The 20513-nt window shown below is 44.9% G+C and overlaps 1 long non-coding RNA gene across 2 annotated transcripts in view; it reads left to right on the top strand.

Annotated features, from left to right (window-relative positions):
• LOC120638502 overlaps window positions 1–20513 on the top strand; it is a 51295-nt gene that overhangs the window by 10461 nt on the left and 20321 nt on the right. The gene's annotated exons all lie outside the window — the stretch shown is intronic.

Below are 20513 nucleotides of genomic sequence, written 5' to 3'. Positions count from 1 at the left end.
CAAGGTGATGGAGAGCCTTGAAGCCTAGAGTGAGGAGTTTTTGTTTGGAGCGGAGGTCGATAAGCAACCACTGGAGTTGTTTAATAAGGGGAGTGACATGCCCAGATCGTTTCTGCAGGAAGATGAGCCGGGCAGCGGAGTGAAGAATAGACTGGAGCGGGGCGAGAGAGGAGGAAGGGAGGTCAGAGAGAAGGCTGACACAGTAGTCTAGCCGGGATATAACGAGACACACAGCAGACAAGTGGACAGGATCCGTGTCCAACCTGATTAGCTCATATCTACTCCAGCACTTAGTACAGTGCTTGGAATTTAGTAAGCACTTACCAAATAGCATAAAAGAAAATCCACATTCTCGCCACATTCTCATCCCCTCCCCCAGACTCTGATTAGTCCAATGTATTTCATTTTTGGCAAGGATAGTATTTTTTTTCAAAAAATCCTCGGAAAGTTTTCAGCCCACCTACACATTAGACCACTTCAATTCACTAAAGAAAGGAATAGGAAGGAATGTGGCCTTTTCAAGTGTGTCATCATGTGTATATTTAGTAATGGGTCAAATTTGTCAGTTAATCAGGTAAGATGCTTTCTAAGCAAATGCTGTTAATGAAAAATCAGGAGAAAATTCACCACAAATTATCCACACTGACGGGGGAGAGCCTTAGTCTGGAAAATCCAACATAGCACATAATATAAAATGGGTGAGGAGGCCTTGACAAAGATGGGCTTGGGATGGCAGGTGGAAGAGGTTATAAGGAGGCAGGTTCATGGCTGTTGAGAGTTTACAAACTCTGCTGCGGATAATCCACAAAGGGTATAATCCATTCCTAGATGCTAATGTGGAACATTTTCTTTTCAGGTCCTGACAAAATTGAACATCAGAATTTATTCATTCATTCATTCATTCAATAGTATTTATTGAGCGCTTACTATGTGCAGAGCACTGTACTAAGCGCTTGGGATGAACAAGTCGGCAACAGATAGAGACAGTCCCTGCCGTTTGACGGATTTACAGTCTAATCGGGGGAGACGGACAGACAAGAACAATGGCAATAAATAGAGTCAAGGGGAAGAATATCTCGTAAAAATTTAAACCAGGCAACGGCACCAGTGGGTTTTGGGTTCATTTGCATTGGGGCATAACTGGTGAACAATCTGAGTAACAGTGAAAACAAAACCTGCTCGTGATCTGGAGAGTTTATGTCCTAACTAGCTCTCGAAAGCAAAAATCTTTGTTCTGTCCCTGAACACCTATGCTTCCCGATCCCCTATTTCTTGTTAGGATTTGTAAATAACCTCATAAAGCACCACTCTGTCCTGCCTCTCTAGGGAAGTGGGGCTGAGAACAGAATGAAAAATCAACAAATCTATCAATCAATAGCATTTATCGATGGCTTACTCTGCAGAATGCTGTACAAAGTGCTTGGGAAAGTATAAATAGTGTTAGTAGACACGACCCTTGCCCTGAAGGAGCTTACGACCTAGTGAGAGGTAAACAGACGTAGTGAGAGGTAAACAAATCAGCTTCTCCTCCTCTCACCAAGGGCAAGTCATTACTGGTCCTGGGAGAGTAGATGAGGGGCTATACTGGACTGATCTTCCTCATTGAGAATCTGATGCTTGGGTTGAATTGCACTGGCTAATCTCATTCACAAAGCCCTCCTTGAGTCGGGGTTGACTAATCCAGACCTCTGCTAGGGAGATTCTCCGTTAACAATCCACGTGAGAGTGACATGACAACTTGACCCAGGATGGGAAGGGAAGGGCAGAAAAAAGATGCCTCCTTTGCAGTTCTTTGGGGAGGAACGGGGCCTCCTGGCTGGGAGACTACAGAAGGTGGGCCGGAGAAGTTGCCCTTTAACTCCAAGGGCCAGGCAGTCACCAGGAGAGAAGATGAAAGGAGGTTGACATTGCACAAGTTGCTCAAGCATGTACTGGGCTGAATTCCACCCTTTCAGGTCGACGTGGTTGAGCAAGCTGGGTTCCTTTTAATGGTTCACTCTGTTATGGCTACCTGGAAATTATAATGAGACCATGTGTGTGTGTGTGTGAGCGTGCACGTGTGTGTGTGTGTGTTTGAGCCTCAGGTTTGAAGGGACAGAGAGGGAGCAGGAAACTGATAAACAGAGCCCAGGTTCTAATATGCGGCCTCTCTCCCAAATATATCCCTCCAGCCCTGGGGCTTCTCAGTAACCCCCACAGAGAAAATCTGCCAGGTACGAGGCTCAGGGTAAGACCTGTTTTCCCTCTTCTACAAGATCAGACGGCTGCATTTCAGTTAATAATTTCTACATAGGGTTCCTTAAGTGCTTTGGAATCTTACTGGCAGAGCGGAATTATGTAAATATAAATGGTTATTACTGTTGTCATTTTTTTAATTACTCTTTCTCCTCTGGTATTACTGCTGGGTATAATAAAGGTAAATTTGGGGAACATGGTGGAGAAGCGGAGGGGGGGTCTTGTTCTATTGCTGGCTTTTGCATTAAATCCACGCTAATTTAATTATCTATGTTCTCCTGGGCAATTGTGAGAAGGTGGACTCCATGCTGTCTGCAGTGACTTCAGTCATTCTTTTACGGCCCATGTGCCCATGACACTGTGTGAGACCCGCAGATGCTAAACAACCTTTCCCTGCACCAGCTCAGACAGGAAACGTTAACCATATGCAACTCCAACCTGTTTATCCTTGAGCAATGCGAAGGCTTGCAGCGCTACGACAGGGCGGTGAAGGAGAGATAGTGTAGCTGATACCTCAGACCAGCTCCGGGTGAGTCAAGGATAGAAGGAATTTCTGATTCTTGGTACTTGGCCCATTCTCCCAACCCAATTTTCTTCCCTTCCTTTTGGTGGCATTGAATTTTAGAGATAAACTATCACCGTTACCTGCAAGAGAGAGGTTCTCCAATAAAGTCCCCTCTCTCGATACTGGGGAAGAGCCTTTATATTTCCTCTAAACTGTAAGCTCTTTGTATATACGTGTCTACCAACTCGGTTATATTGTGCTCTCCCAAGTGCTTAGGACAGTGCTCTGTACACAGTAAGCTCTTAATATATACAGCTGATTGATCAATTGTTGATACTTCAGGGACCAAGAGGAGTGTGGATGAGCATCAGAGAGAAAACATACAAGTGATGATACTGCACACACATACATACACACACACACACACACACACACACATCTGTAGATGAAGAGAAGCAGCGTGGCTCAGTGGAAAGAGCCCGGGCTTGGGAGTCAGAGGTCATGGGTTCGAATCCCTACTCTGCCCCTTGTCAGCTATGTGACTGTGGGCAAGTCACTTCACTTCTCTGTGCGTCAGTTCCCTCATCTGTAAAATGGGGATGAAGACTGTGAGCCTCACGTGGGACAACCTCATTCCCCTGTATCTATCCCAGTGCTTAGAACAGTGCTCTGCACGTAGTAAGTGCTTAACAAATACCAACATTATTATTATTATTACTTCCTTCTTTTGGGAAATGATTCTGCTCACGATGAAAGCCAATCCATGAGTGTGGGTATCAGTTGATCAATCGTATTTATTGATCGCTGACTGTGTGCAGAGCGCTATACTAGGCACTTGAGGAGGAAGCTTGTGAACAAACGGGCAGCTGATTTCTTCCAGATTGCGTACACAACCACACCTAAATATAGCTCTTTGCCATGCTGATGCCTTTACCCCAAACACCGTCTGCCTCTCTTCATCAGCCTTCCTCTTGATATCCTGATCCTTCCTGAAGAAAGCCACCCTTGATCTGTTTCAGGCTGCTGTCTCCCAAAAGGCCATGTTGTTCCAGACTGTGCTTTGCCAAGACTTAAAATAATTTCTTCTGCCCTCCCTGCTTGCATGTGTCCCTTTGCAGTCCTTCAACCAGAAGCTTAGGAATGTTGCCATGCCATCATTCACTTCTCCCACATGTGCCATAGAGTGAACTATGTTGGTGTGAGTGTTTCCTCAAGTACTGCAGGGCTTGGTTCACTGATGATAATGTGGTCTGCGTGTGATGTTGAGAGAGGTTCGGTGTTTGCACCAGGGACAGTGCTCGAGAGGATGAATGAATTCAGGTCTCATGGCTTTAAAGAAGTTCAACTAGGTGGGAAGCTTGATGCTCCTTTGACCCCACACTCTGTTAGTCTCCTGGAAGCCATGCTTGCTTTTTTGATTCTGCTTTCTCCCTTCTTCTTCAGCTGGGCACCTTTGGATAGTGTACTGGCCAGCTTGCAGAATGCAGTGATGGAAGTGAGTTCTATGAATAAGCTCCCTAAGTTACTCAACGTAAGGGAGAGTCAGGACTTCCATACTTTTTGGGGTCGTTAATTGCATTTGTTAAGTACTTACTATGTGCCAGGCACTATAGTAAGGGCTGGGGTAGATACAAGTTAATCAGATTGGACACAGTAGTCCATGTCCCACATGGAGCTCACAGTCTTAATCCACGTTTCACAGATGAGAAACTGAGGCCCAGAAAAGTTAGGTGACTTGCCCAAGGTTCCACAGCGGACAAGTTGCAGAGTCGGGGGATTAGAACTCAAGTCTTTCTGACTTCCAGGCCTGTGCTCCATCCACTAGGCCACACTGCTTCTCTACACTGAACAAAAGCAAAGACAATCCTTAACTGCATGGCCATGTTAGTGGCTCTTCTAGATGGGTCAAGTGCATTTTTGAAGATCGTATGAATAAGGCAAACCTAATGTAGGTGGGAACTGTGCTGGGCAGCCTAGGTAGATATTTTTCCAGCTAAGCTCCTCTAGTACCCTCTCTGAGCTCTCCCACTAACAGCTCATCTATCCTTCCTCACTCTCTCCCAGTCCAACTGCCAGTTCCTTCAAGGTCATTCTTAGAACCTGGGCAGGTTGGAGGCAGGGTGAGAGAGAAAATGCAGGGCTTTCAGGGCCTCCAGGCAGTGGCTGTCAATCAAGATTCCCAGGATAATTAGGAGATCACATGCTACAAGCCAACACTGTAATACCATTCTGTGCAGAGCTGTGGTAAAAAGTACCAGTAGGAAATCTCCCTGAAGTTAACTGGCTAATTTGTCAGATTCCATTACCACCTTAAGATGCAGTGAGACACAGAAAGCCCAGCTTTGCCCCATGCTGACATGGTTAGTGAGAGGAACCCAACAGGACTTCTGTTTCTATAGTGTCTTAGTCATGTAAGTTAATGACTCATTAAATGCATCTCGGGTTCACATGCACCCAGTTGCCTGGTCTTTACTTGACACTCTGAAGAACATAGAATTTTCATAGCCAAGATGGTGGCTTCTCCCTGCCTCTCTCCCATACCGCTTCGGATCAATCAGTCAATCATATTTATTGAGCACTTACTGTATACAGAGCACTGGGAGAATACGATATCACAGAATTGGTAGATGTATTCTGTGAGGCTTTCCTCCACCATTCATCCCAACCTACATTTATTCTAACAGCTCAGCATTTAGTTTCCTTTGAAGAAAATGAACAGACACCAGGGAATTTTTCTACCGTTTTCTTCCTATAATATGTACTTCAGAAATGGATTCAATTATATAAAAAAGTATTGGATAAGAAATTAGCTTTTTGAAGATCTAATCGTGGTTGATCTTTATAAGGGAGGCACTTATTAACTGAGATATTTAATTTTCGAGTGTGTCTCTTGCACACGCATCTAGAGAACATGGTCCTTTTCAAAATCCACTTTCATTCCCATGTGAGGACACTCACGTTTTCACTGCCTCTGAACACTGTAGAGCAGCAGGCATGAAGCTGATGACCCAGAATGTGTGAGCCAGAGGGGGACTTCAGCAAAGGATTCTGCCCCTTCTTAGGGAGGCAGGAGCAGTGAGGGGTGAGAAATCAAGGAGGAAAGAGAAGGACATGACTGTGAGATGCTTCCCAAATACCCAAAGCATTGATAATAACCCAAAGTGGATTTGTGGTTTTCCCAAAAACTTCCAGATGAGTCATTCTGTCCCTCAGCTTGAACAGTTTTGGGTGCCCTGCTGTGCTGGGTCTCAACATCACTGCAAATATTATTCTGGTTCAATCAACCAATCATCAGCCACACTCAGAGGGCGCTTACTCTGTAAAGAACACCTTCCTAAGCACTTGGGAGAAGGCAGTACAGCATATCCCCTGCCCTGAAGGATCTTACCGTCTAGCAGGGGAGAAAGACATTGAAATAAATGTAAGTAGGGGTAAGCAATCAAGTTTAAAGAAGCACCACCAACTAGTGGAAAGAGAGTGGGCCCTGGGAATCAGAGGACTTGGGTTCTAATCCTGGATTCTGTTTTGTGTCAGTTACCTCACCTGTAAAATAAGGATAAAAAATCTGTTCTTTTTAGAATGTGAGCCCCATGTGGGTCAGGGATTGTTCCCACCTGATGATCTTTTATCTACACCAGTGCTTAGCACAGCACTTGACACATGGTAAGACCTTAACAAATACCACAGTAATAATAATTGTAATTTTTATGTCCCTAAGTATTGTTGGGTGAATATCTAAGTGCTTAGGGGAGAAGTCTCTGTGCCTAAGTGGTGCAGTTGCTAGAGAGATTGAATGGGTCAGTGAATAGTGTGATTTGAAATTATCCCAGTTAAGATATCTCCCTCCTCCTTCTCCTTTTCCACCTTCTCAATCAATTAATCAATAATATTAATTAAGCACTTACTGTATGCAGACCACTGTACTAAGCACTCAGTAGAGTACAATAAAGCAATATAACAAAGTTGGTGGACACATTCCCTGCCTAAAGTGAGCTTACAGTTTAGATGGGGAGACAGACATTAATATAAACAATTGATGGATATGAACATAAATGCTGTGGGGTGGGGGAGGGGTGAATAAACGGAGCAAATCAGGGTGACAAAGTGGGAGAAGAGGAAATGAGGACTTGGTCATGGATGTTTGTCCCTTCCACAAACTTTTATCAGCTGGGTCAAAACACAAAAGTGCCCTGGATTTTCTTTGTTTCAACTAGATTTTTGGGTCCTACTGTCCAAGATCTTCTAATCTATTAGAGTGATAGAATGGATAATTCCAGAAGGAATCTCAAAAGTGGGTTGGATAGAATTCATGTGTCCAGTGGCATTCCAGTGTTGATGCTGTAATAAATCCCAGATCCAGAGAAATTATGCTATTTTTGTCATACTTAAAATCAAAGACAAGAACTCCAAGGAACAGTGATGGAGTTAACCACCAACTGAAGAGGCAAACAATTGCCTGTGGAGACTCAGAGTTCTTGCTGCTGACATCTGTACCCCTCCAGTCAGACACTGTCTGGACTTGTTCACAGGAACAAAAATGAGCAGCCTTAGCTTAGACTTTAGCTAGGAACATGGTAAAGCCACTTTGCTGTTAATTGAAACAGTCCAATATTTGGAGTGATATACAACAGTACACACAAAGCTGCTAAAATTATTAAAGCTTCTCTGACAATAATAATATTGATATTTCTTAAGCATTTCCTTATGGGCAGGGAGTGTGTCTGCTAATTCTGTTGTACTGTACTCTCCCAAGTGCTTAGTATAATGCTCTGCATATAGTAAGCCCCCAATTGATTTACTATGTTCTTGAGGTATAGAGAAGTGAAGTGACTTGCCTAAGGTCACACAGCAGACAAGTGGCAGAGAACTCATGCTCTTTCCACTACTTCCCTCTGTGAAGCCCAGAGCTATTCACCTATGCTTGTCTTCAGCTATGTTTGGTAGCCCATGCTGCCCCGGGACCCCAGCTGAGTCTGGGGCAAACCTTGTAACTTGGGGAGATAGCACGAGACGTTTGGCAAATTTAGCTACCAAGAGACCCTTTGTTCTGCTGCTCCTGGGTGACCCAGATGTATTCTGCATTCCCGGATGTGTCCACCTGGGCCTGATCAGCTCCCTTGGGGTCTCAGCAGCTCGGTCCCTCTTCAAACCTCACAGCCCTGGTAAATTAATAATAGCAAGAATAATTATGGTACTTGTTAAGTGCTTACTGTAAGCCAAGTACTGTTTTAAGTGCTGGAGTAGATACAAGCTAAAAGGGTTGGACACAGACCCTGTCCGACATAGGGCTCACACTCTTCATCCCCATTTTACAGATGAGATAACTGAGGCCTAGAGAAGTTAAGTGACTTGCCCAAGGTCACACAGCAGGCATGTGGCAGAGCCGGGATTAGGACTTAAATCTTTCTGACTCCCAGGCCCATGCTCTATCCACTAAGCCACACTGTTTCCCTGTGGAAGGCCGAGAGGTCTGACCGGGCCTCTCCCCTAACCGCACCCCACTCCCCGGCATCTGCTCAACAAGAGGCCTTTGTGATGTGGTCAAAATTCAGTCCAGGCCTTATCGACCCCTGGGGCAACTGCAGCCCAACAGATTTCCCAGATTCTCATCCAAAAACTCTCTATCCGACCATGCCTGGAGGAAATCCCAGATGATTCTGCTGCCAGAGGTCATTAAACTTACAGGAAAGGAAGCATGGGAGACAAGTCCCCTTCTCCCTAGATAAGTAGAGGGCAAAAGAGAACAGAGAAGTAGAGGGGCTTCCTGGATGTGGCCTTAGTGGAGAAAGCACGGGGTGGGAGGCAGGAGAACTTGGTTCTAATCCTTGCTTGGCCCCTTGCCGGCTGTGTGACCTTGAGCAAATCACTTCCCTACTCAGTTTCCTTACCTTTAAAATGACAATTGAATACCTGTTTCCCCCACCTCTTAAACTGTGGGCCCCATGAGGGACGGGAAGTGTGTCTGATCATCTCACGTTGTATCAACCCAGGGCTCAGCACAAAGTAAGCAACACCCCAATCATTATTATTATTATCATTATTAGAGATCGATGGCAACTGTTTCCCCCACCTCTTAAACTGTGGGCCCCATGAGGGACGGGAAGTGTGTCTGATCATCTCACGTTGTATCGACCCAGGGCTCAGCACAAAGTAAGCAACACCCCAATCATTATTATTATTATCATTATTAGAGATCGATGGCAACTGAGGGTATTCCAAATCTGGGGGCTCCAACTTTCTTCTGGGGGAGGGTGGGGGTAGTCAGTCCTCTCTGGAGGTCCCAGGAGGTGGTTTAGAAATGAACCCACCGAGAAGTCCATCAAATTCAACTGGACTATGTTTGAATCACATAGAAGACAAGAATAAATCACCTCACAAATGTCCTGGGTGTAATTTTCCTGTCTTCTTCCACCTGCCCCCCTCCCCCTAGCCCCCCGGGCTTCCACCCCTTTTGTTCCTCGTGCATGTTTTTGTTAGGAGCAGGCGCTGCTGTGGGGTTGCTTTTTGGTATTTTCTGTGGGTGAGCAGGGTGTAAGCTAGGTGCTGCTGCAGTGTGAATCTTTTAAAAGCAGCCTAAGAAATATTTAAGACCCTGCTCTAGGAGGAACGGCTCTCACAGGCATAATTTTTGGTGGTGGTTGCAGCAGGGAGCGTATGCTGTGAGGAAAGTATTATTTTTCTAAATGGAAGGTGTCAGATGGTCACGCAATGTGACTGCATGTTCGAGATCACTGCCTCCCATCTGCAATTTGTGACGTGTGAAAGATTCTGCCCAAATGTGCTCACCAACTGGAAATCCTCTGCACTTTTTTTCTTATCAGGAGAGACCAAGATAACCAATGGTTTACAGATCAAGGATCCTATCGAATTAATATCATTCTAGGATAAAATCTATTTTAAATACAGCCTCCTAAACTCCAGCAAAGTTAACCAGGACATACAAGTTCATTCATCGGGTTAAAAAAAAATCTCCATTAGTAAGACAACAAAATCAGGATTGCTTTTTCCTCCCCCTCCAAAATGGGCTACACTTGAACCTTTCACAAGCAGGTTTGATATAAAAGGTGACAGTCTTTTGCAGGGCTAATTAATGCCACCTAATTACAACACTTCCCAGGGCCTACAGAAGGCATTCATAAATCAGGTATAGTTTTTGCTTGGTTGTGCTCTCTGATTCAGTCAGATAGCTTTTCCCTTGCCTCTCCCTCCTCTCTCTCTCTATCTCTCTCTCTGTCTCTCAGTGTGTCTCACTCTCTCCAGATTTCAACATCTTGGCCCTGAAGGGACAGACCCTTTGTCCAGGTTAACCCCTTCAAGGGATACCATGTTTGAGTGGGCTCCAACCTTGAGGTTTCATTTATTCCTGGATTGGCCTGAATTCCTGCTTCAGAGCCAAGACAGTGCTATAAAAAGGCTGATTGGGTGCCTCCAACATCAAATAGCTCATTCCCCAAATACCTTGATCAGTTAAATGCAAATGAATCACGAATAATGGACCCCATTCCCAAGACTTGAGGAGAAAAGAGTTTGACTTTGCATGACCTACTTTGGGCTTTGACCCACCAATGAATTTAGCAATTCACTCAGAGGTGAATTTGGTAGAAGAGAAGCAGTCTTGCCTATTGGAAAGAGCATGGATCTAGGAGTCAGAGGACCTGGGTTCTAAACCCAGATCTGCCATTTGTCTGCAGGGTGACCTTGAGTCACTTCACTTCTCTGGGCCTCAATTCCCTCACCTGTAAAATGGGGATTAAGACTTGTGAGCCTCATGTGGGGCATGACCTTTGTCCAACCTGGTTATCTTGTATCTACCCCAGTGCTTAGTACAGAGCCTGATGCATAGTAGGTGCTTAACAAATGCTATTAAAATAAATTAATTAAAATTGAAATAAACTACTTGGGCTTTGACCCACCACCAAATGTAGCAATTTGCTCAGAGGTGAATTTGGTGGGCTCAGTCCAATTTCTCTCCTGGATGAGGTAAAAAAGGAAAGAAATATGCCAATACTTCAGAATTATTGGCCAAACACAGTGGGATTAGACATCCCAGAGTGGGATCACCATCTAGGACAGAGGCCTGCTGCCTTCGACTATCCCGAGAACTCATGAAGCTCACGGATCAGCAGCAGCCTTTCATGCTAAAGCAATGCTCAGGACCATAAAAGGCACACACAAGATACATTGGTAAGAGCCTATTGGTCACCTAAGCAGCAGAAGAGGAGCAGGCCATAGCAAACTCTCAACCTTAAGAAAGCAAAGCACACTGAACAGCCAGGGCTCGGGGGCAAGCATATGGCAACACTTTGAGTCGCACCCAATGCCCAGATTCGTCAAACAAGATGGCCAAGGGGGATCTTGCTTGGGCCTGAATGACTGTTAGAATGCCATTAGAAGGAAACATATGGAAGGGAAAAGGAGGTTGGTCATTTTGTAAGTATTCAAGACAGAACAAAGACAAGGGAGGTGGTGGTCATATACAATGGGAAGTAAGTGGTTGTCATGGGTGTATGTGTGTGGAGGGGTGGTGGATGGGTGTTTGGGGGGGGGGGGGAGAGTATGTGTGTGTGTGTGTGTGTGTGTGTGTGTGTGTGTATGTATGTGTGTTGAGTCTTCCCTTGCTGTTCCTTGATTCTGTTTATTGTTGTTCCTTGATTCTATTTATTGCTATTGTTATTGCTTTTATTGCTATTCTTGTCTGTCCGTCTTCCCTGATTAGACTGTAAGCCCGTCAAAGGGCAGGGACTGTCTCTATCTGTTACCGATCTGTACATTCCAAGCGCTTAGTACAGTGGTCTGCACATAGTAAGCGCTCAATAAATACTATTGAATTAATGAATGAATGTTCCCTTTCTCTCAGAGAAAGAGACTCCTTAGGCATGAGCTTCCTACTGCTGGGCACTGATGTGGTTGGCAGCTGGTTGTTGGAGTTTGTAATCTGGCTGCAGGAGAAAGATGAGAAAGTGAAACACTGCAGGCACTCCTCTTTCAACAACCTCCATCTGCCACTGTGATTTACCCCAAAGTATCTCCAAGGTGCAGTTGCAGGGGCCTGGGTGACAGAGGACCTGGGTTCTAATCCCGGGTTGGCTGTTTGCCTGTCCAGTGACCCTGGTCACGTCACTTAACTTCTCTGAGTCTCAGCTTCCTCAACTATAAAGTAGGAATGAAATACCTGTTCACTCTCCTACTTTGACTATGAACCCAATGAGGGACAGGGACTGTTTCTGATGAATCTGTACCTACTCCAGAGCTTAGAACAGTGCTTGACACATAGTAAGTGCCAGGCGAAGTGGATAGAGCATGGGTCTGGGAGTAAGAAGGTCATGGGTTTCAATCCTGCTCTGCCATTTGACTGCTGTATGACCTTGGGCAAGTCACTTCACTTCTCTGGGCCTCAGTTACCTCATCTGTAAAATGGGGATTGAGACTGGGAGCCCCATGTGGGACAGGGACTGTGCCCAACCCACTTTTATTTTATCCACTCCAGTGCTTAGTACAGTGCCTGACACATAGTAAGGGTTAATAAGTGATCCCGTAGTTGGGCAGGGATTGTCTCTATCTGTTGCCGAATTGTACTCTCCAAGCGCTTAGTACTGTGCTTTGCACACAGTAAGCGCTCAATAAACACGATTGAATGAATGATTATTATTATTACTATTATTTGAACTTGATGAGGGACAGGGACTGTGTCTGATCTGATTATCTTGTATTTACCCCAGCGTTCAGTGTAGTGCTTAGCAGAGAGCAAGCACTTAACAAACACCACCCCTATTTTTACTAACCTTTCAGAGTGAATTTAAGATAGGCAGCAGAAATTAGTTTAAGAAGGGAGGGCACCTTCTACTGACATTGAGCCAATGCTACCTCTCTAGGCTTTCTTGATTCTGGTCAGAAGCCTGAGAGGGTATTCTCCACTTTCATGCTGTAGCGACTTTGAAAGGTTGGGATTAGGGAGAAATTATTTAGTGGGGAGTGGATTGTGGGTTTGGGCAGGGCAGGGCACTGGACTGGTCTAGAGGTAGAGTTACCGTCAGTCCAACAGTCCTGACCTGTTGTGTCAGCTCCTCTTTCGACTCCATTAGCAGCAGCGACAACTTATTTATCGTCTCTCCTATAAAATGGGAATGAAAGTCTTCTTTGATTATCTCCCTCCCTCACATGTTGCCAGACTTTATGGCCTAATGCTTGAAAAGTTCTGTAATTTTACAAAGCATTAGTTACTTTGTAACATCCACCAAACAGTCACCCGCTGATATCATGTGAAAAATTGGAAATAACTCATGGCCACTAGTCACTAAAAGGCTTTGTTCTCTCTCTCTCTCTCTCTCTCTCTCTCTCTCTTCCTTACTCTCTCTATATTCTCTCTCTCTTCCTCTCTCTCACCCTCTTTCTCTCCTGTCTGTAGCTGGTAGTCTGTCCCACTATTTTCCCCTTCTTTAGAAATGCCAGAACTCTGAATGGACAGTAGACTGAGAGGCATTCACCCCCTCCCTGCTTCCCAAGTGCTGTAACCCACAGTGCCGTTCCTACCCAAGTCCTTTCCAAATCCATCATTCTTTCGAGATGCTCTTCCAAGGGCCAGTAAGGACAGCCTTGAGCTAACCTGCTTCGTGATGGAGAAATCTGCCACAGCCTCCACCTAGTATTGATCAACTGGCCTCAGGCTGCTTTTCCAGTCTCCTTACAGCTGTTTCTTGAGTGTTGGAAGCCAGGGGGGAGCAAGTCAATATTTCCTGAGGGCTGACAGTGGCAATCCTACTGCTTCAATCTCAAACCCATGGAGGATGGGGGTTACTTCTTGGGGGCCACCCACCGGAGGGGATGGTCCATAAATGCTATCATAGAATGTTGCTGAAGGAATATGAGAGAGGTCGCCTTTGGCATCACCAAAGATGTGCAAAACTGATGGAGGTGGAGATTGCTGGGCAGTTGAGGTAAAGTACCTCATGGGTACTCACCCCACCAACTCCTGCCTACACCATCACACTTATGTACATATCTTTCTACTGTGTTGCTTCTCCCAGCCTGATATTGTTTTAGTGTAAGCTCATCAGTCAATCAGTGTTATTTATTGGGTGCCTACTGTGTGCAGAGCACTGTACTAAGCACTTGGGAGAGTACACTATAACAGAGTTGGTAGATGCAATCCTTGCCCACGATAAACTTACAGTCTAGAGGGGAAGACAGAAATTAAAATAAATCATGGATACGTTCTTAAGGAGGCAGACATTAATATAAGTAAATAAATTACGGATATTTCCTACTACAGCCCAGCCCACACACTTCACTCCTCTAACACCAACTTATTCACAATTCTTTGATCTCATTCATCTTTCCCACATCCTCCCTCTGGCCTGGAACTCCCTCCCCCTTCATATATGACAGACTACCACACCCAATAATTTCAAGTCTTATTAAAATCTGATCTCCTCCTAGATGCCTTCCCTGATTAAGCCCTCACTTCCGCTACCCCTTCTCCCTTCTGCATCAGTTATGCGCTTGGATCTGTACCCTTCAAGCACTTGACAATAACCACACCCACAGCCCCTCAGCACTTATGTACATACCTGTAATTTATTTTAATATCTGTCTTCCCCTCCTTTTCGCAGGTCCTTGTGGGCAGGGAACGTGTCTACCGACTCTCTCCCAAGCATTTTTAATACAGTGCTATGCATAAATTAAGGGCTCAATAAATGCCATTGATTGATTCATCGAAAGTTGACCCTGAATAGGTGCACCGCTTGGCTGAAGGAGCTAATGGTAGAAAGGTTCTCAAACTTTATCAACTGTGGCATACAATTATGATCACAGATGAAATGTAGCAGCACTCAGGGACAGCTGTCTTATTTAGGGGTGCACTGCTCCCTACAATAAAATGGGGCTAGCTAGGGTGCTCTGAGAATTGCCTGCCTCATCACACTCAAATCGCATATGCTGTACCTTCTTCTTTCCCCTCGGATAGGCTCTCACAATTTTAGCATCACATTTGAAGACGAAGGCCAGACAAAAATATATTTTTAGACGTATAATAACAACGGTATTTGTTAAGCACTCACAATGGGCCAGACACTGTGTTAAGCACTGAGGTGAATATGACCACATCGGGTTGGACACAGTCCTTGTCCCACATGGGCCGCACAGCCTTAATCCCCGCTTTACAGATGCGGTAACTGAAGCACAGAAAAGTTAAGTGACTTGGCCAAGGTCTCCCATCAGACAAGCAACAAAGTTGGGGTGAGAAGTCAGGTATATATATATAAACATGTATACATGTTTATCTATAGATATATCTGATAGCAGGTAGCAGCTCTATTGACTGCCAGCATGTACAGTCCCATTCCCGTCTCAGAAAAAACACTAGGGAATCATGATGGGACAATGAGTCCAGTGCTTCCAGCACAATCGCAAGGACTGAACAACTGCTTTGCTGCCCTCCAGTGACTCACACCTTCTCCCAAACGCTTAATACAGAGCTCTGTACACAGTAAATGCTCGATAGATATGACTGAATGAACCTTGAGTCCACACACTGGTTTGTACTTGTGCAGGGCTGAGCTGGGCATATCCATGCAAAACTATAATTATGTTGTTTTGCAAACTCAGAAGAGGGCAGATTGAGTTCCTGGAGTATTTGTGTTTTCCCTCCTGCTTCCCCGCATGGCCTAGTGGAAAGAGAATGGGCCTGGGAGTCAGGGGACCTAGGTGCTCTTCCACATTCTGCCAATTACCTCCTGTGTGATGTTGAGCAAGTCACTTAACTATTCTGTGCCTCAGACTCCTCCTCTGTAAAATGGGGATGAGAATAACCTGCTCTTCCTCCTATTTAGACTGTGAACCCCATGCGGGATTGGAATTGACTCCAACCTGATTAGCTTGTATCTATCCCAGCTCTTAGTTCAGTACTTGGCACAGACTAAACAGTTAACAAATACCCAAATTACTATTATGTAAACAATGTACTTCTGTCTGTATCTCCCTTTAAATCAGTCAATAGTATATATCCCTTTTTACATCATTCAGTGGCATTTAGTGAGCACTTTCTGTGTACTAAGCACTTGGGAGACTATAATACAATAGAGTTGATAGACACAATCCCAACCCAAATGAAAGGAGTAGTGGCTAGAGCATGGGCCTGGGAGTCAGTAGGTCTTGGGTTCTAATTCCAGCTCCATCACTTGTTCCCTGTGTGACCTTTGGTAAGTCATTTCATTTCTCTGGGCCTTAGTTACCTCATCTGTAAAATGGGTATTGAGACTGTGAGCCACAGACTCAGAAGGTATTCAATAAGAACTAATGAATAAAGAGCCAAGTAGTACTTTCCAGCATTAGATCATTTAACTTCCATCCAACAGGCCTCAATCAATCAACCAGTCAAAAATATTTACTAACCTCTTACTCTGTGCAGAGCAGTATTACGAACTTGAGACAGTACAAAAGAATTAACAAATATGAAACCTGGCCTCCAGGAGCTTACAGTCTAGCTGGGGAGACAGACACTAAAATTAGTTACAGGTAGGAGAAAGAAGTACAGTGTAAAGGTCTATGTCCATGACTGCAGCGCTAATGGTGTGAATAACTAAGTGTTTAGGTGATGAGCAAGTGCTGAAATGGCTGTTAGCTGGGGAATAGGGTACAGGGATGAAAGGTTAATTAGGGAGGCTCCCTGGAGGAGGTGTGATTTCAGAAGGACCTTGAAAACAATCATTCGTTCATTCAATCATATTTATCGAATGCCTACTGTGTGCAAAACACTGTACTGAGCTCTTGGGAGAGTACAACAGAACAACAGACACATTCTCTGCTCACAACAAGCTCATACACAAGTCATTTGATCTTTACCTACAAACTTGTTTTAAACTTTACATGGGATCGCATGTAAAATGTATAGGGGAAAGGATCAGAGAAAGACTTGCTACTTAATGAGCTGCTGCTCAAACTGGTGTTCAAACAGATTAACAGAAGTTCCAGCCTTACCAAAAGAGAAAGCTTTTCTTCGATCAGTGGAAATAACAGTAGAAAACAGCTCAACTTCCAGAGCTGCTTTGATATAGAAACAGTTTCCTCTTCATCACACACTAACTTAACCAATCACTTACTCAAAACAGAGAGAACGGTGGTTAGCTGGATGTAAAGGAAAAGATCCAGGCTGAGAGGGGGGAGTGTGGGTAGGAGCTTCATTCATTCATTCATTCATTCATTCATTCATTCATTCATTCATTCATTCAATCATATTTATTTGTCAGTGAGAGGGTCAAGAATGAGCCACGGAGGAATGAAGTATGTGAGCTGGGGTGTACTGGGAGAAGACAGAGGATAAGTTGTGGGAAGAGAGCTGATTGAGACCCTTAAAGTCAATGGTCATGAGCTTCTGCTTGATGCAGAGATACAAGGGCAACCGTAGGAGTAGGGGAGACATGAGCGGTATGGTGTTTTAGGAAAATGATCCTAGCAGCAGAATGAAGTGCAGACTAGGGAGGGGAGAGACAGGAGGCAGGGAGATCGGCCATGCAATAGTCAAATCAGGATGTGACAAGTGCCTGGATTTGTGTGGTGGCAGGTTGGATGGAGAACAGGGGCGGATTCTGGAAATGTCGTGGAGGAAGAACTCACTGATGATGGACTGATGGGCAAGTTGGAAGCGAGGGAGGAGAATCAAAAATAATACCAAGATGGCAGGCTTGGGAAACAGGACGGATGGTGGTCTGGTCGACAGTGATGGGAAAGTAGGTGGAGAGGATTTGGGAGTCAGTCAACTGTATTTATTGAGCACTTACTGTGGGCAGAGCTCTAAGCGGTTGGGAGAGCACAAAATACAAAAAACAGACACATTCCCTGCCCACAGTGAGCTTTCAGTCTAGAGGATGAGAGTTGAATTCTGGACATATTGAGCCTGAGTGATGAGACATCTTGAAGCCACTAAGTGCCCAAGAACAACCCACCCAGCCTTGCCCTTCAGAACCAGACCCTTCACAACTGGACTGCTGTTATCCTGCTCTTTCCCACCTGCTCGACATGGGGATGACATAGTGCACTCTGTTAATTAACACTTAAATCTGATGCAGGTTAAAGCAAACAAGCGCACCCATTCCAGTTCCACTTCTTTGCCCTCCCCACCGAGACGGTGGCACAGTTTGTTTTACAGCCTCCCCCATCACGTGGGCCCCAGATAATGAAACCTCTAATCTCTATTTTCCTAAAGTCTGGGTGGATACAGATGGCTCTGTTTTGGTCTCTGGGTTTTATTCCTATTTTGCCACGATTTTAACCTTTTATGCATCTCTTTTTGCGAGATGCACTCTGCGTATCTTCAGTGCCTAAAGGCTGGGTGAGCCGTTTAATTTGGATATTTCTCCCATCTTGGTGCGCTCCCGCTATTTAGGATTGTTTCTAAGTCAGGGCACACGGCTTGACTTCTGTGCCGTCATGAGCTTGCCCCCCAGGGACGCCTCATAGAAGAGCAGCGTGGCCTAGTGGAAAGAGCCCGGTCCTGGGAATCAGAGGTCCTAGGTTCTAATTCTGGCTCTACCACTTGCCTGCTCTGCGACCTTGGGCAATTCAATTAACTTCTCTCTACCTCAGTTTCCGCAGATGTTCAAATGGAGATTCAGTACCTGTTCTCCTTCCCTCTCGGACTGTGAACCCTGAGTGGCAGGGACCGTGTCTGATCTGTTTATGTTGTACCAATACCCCAGGGCTTGGCACATAGTAAACCCTTAACAAATATCACAGTTATTAGGAAGATAAAGAGATGACTAATAATAATAATAATTGTGGTATTTGCTAAGCACTTACTATCTGTCAAGCACCTTTCTAAGCGCAGATAGAAGATGATCAGGTTGGACACAGTCCCTATCCCACACAAGGCTTACATTTTAAGTATGATGGAGAATAGTTATTGAATTCCCATTTTACAGAAGGGGTAACTGAGGCACCGAGAAGTGAAGTGCCTTGACGTAGGTGTCCCAGCAGGCCTGTGGAAGAGCCAGGAATCGAATCCAGGTTTCCTGACCCCCAGGTCTGAGCTCTATCAACTAGGCCATGCTGCTGCTACTAGGCCAGGCCGTGTCTGGGCTAACCTCATCGGTGGCAGAGGGGTTCCAAAGAAGAAGCATCATCCTCAGAGAAGCACGCAAAAATTGCCACTAAAGCTACCCAACAAGCTGATCCCCGCGATCCCAGTTGGACATTCAGCTTTTCATTACCTGAAGTCGAGTAGTCAAAGGCAACAGGGATTACCAAAGCCTCCACCTCCCATTGCCCTGAGAGAGGTAAGATGCTTGCTGCAAGGAGGAGATTGAAAAGAAGACTGTATTGTTCATAGAGTCATTCAAGCAGTGTGCGGGTGGAATTCCATCTGTTCAGTTCAGTTTGGTTCAGTGAGCTGGGTCACTTTTAATGGTTCACTAAATTCTGACTATCTAAAAATTACAGTTAATGTGTTTTAAAAATCTTGAGCTGCATGACAAGAACACCTTATTACTTGTTCTCTCTTGCCCTTGGGTTTATCACCTCAGAGAATGGAGAAATCACAGTCCCTCCCATGAGGGATAGGAATCGATTTGATTTTTATTTCCACCCTCTAGGCCCCAGTGTCCTCTTACAGAGAAGCACTGTAACTCACTACCCTTCTGACATAACAGGAAATTAAACTTATTTGATATTATTTTGTTTTTTTTTAAAAAAGATTGTTTGTCAGTTTCTCTGTGGGCCTGGCGTTTTAAAGCACCTGAATTTCTCTTTTGCCTCTCTGGGGAGATCTGGGGTTCTCCATTGCCCAACCCTGCTGCTGGCCTACCAGGGGACCCGTACAGAAAGGCCACCTAGAGGCACCTTGTTAGGGGAGTTATGGGGCAGTTAGATACCAACACGGAGCAGCTTCTGAGAAATATGTCTTCTCTGCTTCCCACAGAGTTAGGAGTATGGAATATCCTTCCTGACCGAACCCAGCAATCATTCCTCAAACTCCAGTGGGATAGTGGAAATTCCCCCTAAAATGGCAGGCATGGGAGAGAATCAATCAATGATCCCAGAGTTGTTGCGTCCCCTCTGAGCACCAGGTGCCACTTCTAAGATGGTGGACTTGGGTGCAGGAGTCGAGGCAGAGGGAAGCTGGGCTTTTAAAATAAAAAACCAGACAGGGAACAGACTGGCTGAAATCCAGACCGCCTGGTATCAAATCAGCAGAGCAGGTCCTTACAAACAGCACTGAGAGAAACCACGTGAACTAGTACAAAGAGCATAGGACTAGTGGGTTCCACTCCTGGTTCCACCACTTGCCAGCTGTATGACCCTGGGCAAGTCACTTGACTTCTCTGAACCTCAGTTTCCTAATCTACAAAATGGGGTTTGACTATCTGTTTTTCCTCTCATCTAAACTGAGCCCCTTGGGGACAGGAACTCTTTCTGAACTGATTGTTTGTATTTTCCTCATTTCTGAGTACAGCACTTGGATCATAGTAAGCACTAAACAAATTCCACAATTCTCGTTAATGGGTTTGCTTCCTGCACTTCTTGTGGCTCAGATGTCTGAACATTGTTTCTTCTTCTTAATTCAATATTCCCACAGGGATGTTATCAAACCAAGGTTACAATCTTTTCATAGATGATAATAATACTTGTAAAGTGCTTACTATGTGCCAAACACTGTTCTAAGCACTGGGGTAGATACAAGTTAATTAGGTTAGACATAGTCCCTGTCCCACATGGGGCTCACACTCTTAATCTCCATTTTATAGATGAAGTAACTGAGGCCCAGAGAAGTTAAGTGACTTGC

This window comes from Ornithorhynchus anatinus, chromosome 7 (assembly GCF_004115215.2).
Source record: "Ornithorhynchus anatinus isolate Pmale09 chromosome 7, mOrnAna1.pri.v4, whole genome shotgun sequence".
Taxonomy (NCBI): Eukaryota; Metazoa; Chordata; class Mammalia; order Monotremata; family Ornithorhynchidae; genus Ornithorhynchus; species Ornithorhynchus anatinus.
Note: the sequence above shows the minus strand (reverse complement) of the source record. Positions and strands in the feature narration are given on the sequence as shown.